The following is a 4,528-nucleotide window of genomic DNA, read 5'->3' on the forward strand; positions in this document are numbered from 1 at the left end:
CTGTAGAGATGCATTAAACTGTAAGCTATTTTCTGCCAAATCTGGAACGAACCCACCTTCCACCACCTTTAGGTATAATTGTGCTTTATTCAAATATTATATCGATACTTGATCTGAAACCAAGGACATTTGAATAACCCTTGTCTCTCCAATCTCGCCTGCAATTCAACTCAATGAACACTTACAGGAACTCTTCAATGACAGAATGGGAGATCCAAAGAGAAACAGGGATGAGAAGAAGTGGTACAGTGAAGAAAGGTCTTTGGGCTTTTCAGAGGTGGTAAACCCAGTGGCTAGGGGAAAAGGAACTGTGGTGAAGAATATTCTGTGCAGCATCCCACCTTGATATTTCTACCTGACCCTACCTCCATTCTACCCCTTTGACTAAAAAAAGAGAGAAGGGTTGTCATTGAGTACCTGGTCAATTTTCCTTCTTACTTCTCCTTCAGCAAACTCATGATATACAGAGTTTGAAGGTCTCTGGCAGAGGGACGGGAAAATTAGCATGAGAAGGCCAAGGGCCCTCTGGAAGGGATGGCGCTGTCGGCGCCACGCCTTCTTCCTAAGATTCAGAGATGAAGTCTGTTGCAGTGAACCTAGGCGATGCAGACCACACACTGGAGGTAGGGACTGGCAATGCAGTGCGGTTTCTATCTGCGGGTGGGTGAGACTGGAGCAGTGGGCTGGCTGTAGCTTTGAATCAGAAGTGGTATTCCAAGGTCTAGAGTATGGGGCACCAATGAACTTGTCCCAGTGCAGTCCTCCTGGGGACAGGCTTGGCCTGGTACAGTGGCCATGTGGATGGGTCCAAAGAGCCCCGGCATCGGCTGCAGTGTTCTCCTGGCCTGGTTGCCTGATGGCCAACTGGTGGTGATTGTAGTGTTCTTTAATGTCAAGAGGGTTCTGGCTACCACAAAGAGTGGCAGGAATTTTCAGGCTGGACACTAAAATTCCCAAGGGATTCTTACCATACGAGGGGATGGCAAGAGAATAGGAATAGATGGACTTCTACTAGTCTGGGCAGGTAAGGGCTTCAGCATTGCATTCTGAACAATTCCGGGGGTGGGAGGCGGGAGGGAGGGATCCCTTGAATTGGAAAGCAAAGTCTGATATCTCAGTCACAGAGTAAATGTAGGGCAAGAAAATACAATATGGAAATATCTTTGCATTCTCAAATGCTGATGGGATACATTCATATGGTAGAAGTCTCCAGGTTTGAAACACACCTTTATGTTTTTTTGAAGCACAGATTTTTTTGGTCTTTTTTATTATGGTAAGACATATGGCCTGGTAACATAAAATTTACCATCTTAACCATTTTTAAGTGTGCAGTTCAATAGTTTTAAATGTATCCACATTGTTATGAGTCAAGTTCTCTAGAACTTTTTTTTTTAACATCTTTATTGGACAATAATTGCTTTACAATGGTGTGTTAGTTTCTGCTTATAACAAAGTGGATCAGTTATACGTATACATATATCCCCATATCTCCTCCCTCTTGCGTCTCCCTCCCTCCCACCCTCCGTATCCCACCCCTCCAGGTGGTCACAAAGCACCGAGCTGATCTCCCTGTGCTGTGCGCCTGCTTCCCACTAGCTATCTGTTTTACATTTGGTAGTGTATATATGTCCATGCCACTCCCTCACTTTGTCCCAGCTTACCCTTCACCCTCCTTTATGGCTGACTAATATTCCATTGTATATATGTGCCACATCTTCTTTATCCATTCATCTGTTGATGGACACAAACTGAAACACTATACCCGTCAAAAAACAACTCTCCTTCCCTCCAGCTTCTGGTAAGCACCATTCTACTTTCTGTTTCTATGAGTTTGACTACTCTGTGTACTTATGTAAGTGGAATCATACAGTCTTTTTGTGACTTGCTTATCTCACTTACCATAATAACCTCATAATGACCACAAGGTTCATCCATGTTATAACATGTGACAAGATTTCCTTCCCTTTTGTTAAAAATAAATTTATTTTATTTATCTATTTTTGGCTGCATTGGGTCTTCGTTGCTGCGCGTGGGCTTTCTCTAGTTGTGGTGAGCTGGGGCTACTCTTCGTTGCGGTGCATGGACTTCTCATTGCGGTGACCTCTCTTTTTGGGGAGCACGGGCTCTGGCATGCGGGGTCAGTTGTTGTGGCACGTAGGCTCAGTAGCTGTGGCTCGCGGGCTCTAGAGTGCAGGCTCAGTAGTTGTGGCGCACGGGCTTAGCTGCTCCGTGGCATGTGGGATCTTCCCAGACCAGGGCTCAAACCCGTGTCCCCTGCATTGGCAGGTGGACTCTTAACCGCTGCGCCACCAGGGAAGTCCTTCCTTCCTTTTTATGGCGCACGGGCTTAGCTGCTCCGTGGCATGTGGGATCTTCCCAGACCAGGGCTCAAACCCGTGTCCCCTGCATTGGCAGGTGGACTCTTAACCGCTGCGCCACCAGGGAAGTCCTTCCTTCCTTTTTAAGGTTGAATAATATTCCATTGTATGTGTATACTTTATTTTGTTTATCCTTTCATTTGTCAGTGGATGTTTGGGTTGCTTCCACCTCATGGCTCTTGTGTGAGTAGTGCAGCTGATTTTTGTGTGTTCATTTTGTGTCCTGCAACTTTGCTGAATTTATTAGTTCTAACAGGTGTTTTTTTTGTAGACTCTTTTGGGTTTTGAAGTACAGATTTTTTAAAAAGCAGCCTCAGTGTGAGAACAAAATATTAATGTATGGCTGAAATTATGAGTGTCTAAATAGTTCTTGAGAAAGTAAGTTGAAACTTCACCAGAGATAAAATTTATCCAAATTCCAATAAATCTGAAATTCATGGCACCATCAGTTTTCCGCCTTGACATAAAAAAAGAGTAGAGTAATTGTATAATAGTTCCCTTTGTCCATTACATAATGGAGGGAAGTGGGCAGCTTTGTCAGTTAATCTGTTACAATATTCATGCCTGTGACATTTTTGTTTTCAATGACATTTCTATTCCCTTATCCTTCTAGGGAGATTTCTGATAACCGTAAATAGTTTCATAATGCCAGTGCAGAGCATAAAACACTGCGTTAGGGCTTCTGGAGATTTCTGATTACAGTGAGTATACAGTCCATGGTGTTTCAGCTTCACGATTACGAAGTTCACAGTAAGAGATGGTGGTGCTAGTAAAGGAAAAGGTCTGACTTTGAGGTTCATCTTATAGGTCAGTGCTAGCATCTTCTAATGAGGCTCTTACACATACTGTAGAAGAAATGTATTTGCAAAATCTCACTGCAAAGTAGGGCTGTCTTTTTCAACAGATTGTTCGCTTATGGCTGTCCTTCAGTTTGGAGATTGTCGGCATTCTTGGAGGTAAATGCACATGTGGTAGAACCAAAAGCATTCTTATTTTGCTACGATTTGGAAGAGTTACTTTTACTTTGAAAAAAATATTCTGAGACATTGATTCTGAACATTTTGGGACTTGTGGCAACATTATTGGGTTAATTTTAAACGTATCCAATTCTGAATCCATCAGAGTTCTTAGTTGCCAACATCAGAATCTACTCTAGTTAGTTTAAGGAGTTTATTCAAAATTTTAAATAGCTTTTGGAGTCTTGGGGAGGGCCAGACAGCCAGGCTTGGAGGCTACACGGCTGGAGAAGCAGGCAAAGCGCCCAAATGTCCCATAGGACTGTTCCAGAGAAAGCCCCCTGCCTCGGTACTTATGATCCTGGAGGCACCATTCAGCTCTGAGTCCGTGCAACCAGCTCACTTTATCATTATTTTAAAAAATCAACAAATTTGGGTTTGAACATCTTATAACAGTCTTTAATATGTAATGGACGATGACATTCCCTTACTGATTGAGTCAGGCCAACCCCTCATTTTCAAAAGGAGGAATGGAGGCCTAACAAGATGATATGACTTGTGCAAGGTCTTCTGACTCTCAGGCCATTATGGAGGGGGAGGAGGGGGAGGGGACGGGTCTGCTCCAGTCTGTCAAGAGTGTTGAATTAAAAAGACATTGTTGGGGGCTTCCCTGGTGGCACAGTGGTTGAGAATCCGCCTGCCAATGCAGGGGACACGGGTTCGAGCCCTGGTGTGGGAAGATCCCACATGCCGCGGAGCAACTGGGCCCGTGAGCCACAACTACTGAGCCTGCGCGTCTGGAGCCTGTGCTCCGCAACAAGAGAGGCCGCGACAGTGAGAGGCCCGTGCACCGCGATGAAGAGTGGCCCCCGCTCGCCGCAACTAGAGGAAGCCCACGCACAGAAACGAAGACCCGACACAGCCAAAAATAAATTTTAAAAAAATAAAAAAAATAAAAAGACATTGTTGGGCTTCCCTGGTGGCACGATGGTTAAGAATCCGCCTGCCAGTGCAGGGGACACGGGTTTGAGCCCTGGTCTGGGAAGATCCCGCACCCATGGAGCAAGTAAGCCCATGCACCACAACTACTGAGTCTGTGCTCTAGACCCCATGAGCCACAACTACTGAGCCCACACGTTACAATTACTGAAGCCCGCGTGCCTAGAGCCCATGCTCCGCAACAAGAGAAGCTGC

Source organism: Physeter macrocephalus, chromosome 21, assembly GCF_002837175.3.
Source record: "Physeter macrocephalus isolate SW-GA chromosome 21, ASM283717v5, whole genome shotgun sequence".
NCBI lineage: Eukaryota > Metazoa > Chordata > Mammalia > Artiodactyla > Physeteridae > Physeter > Physeter macrocephalus.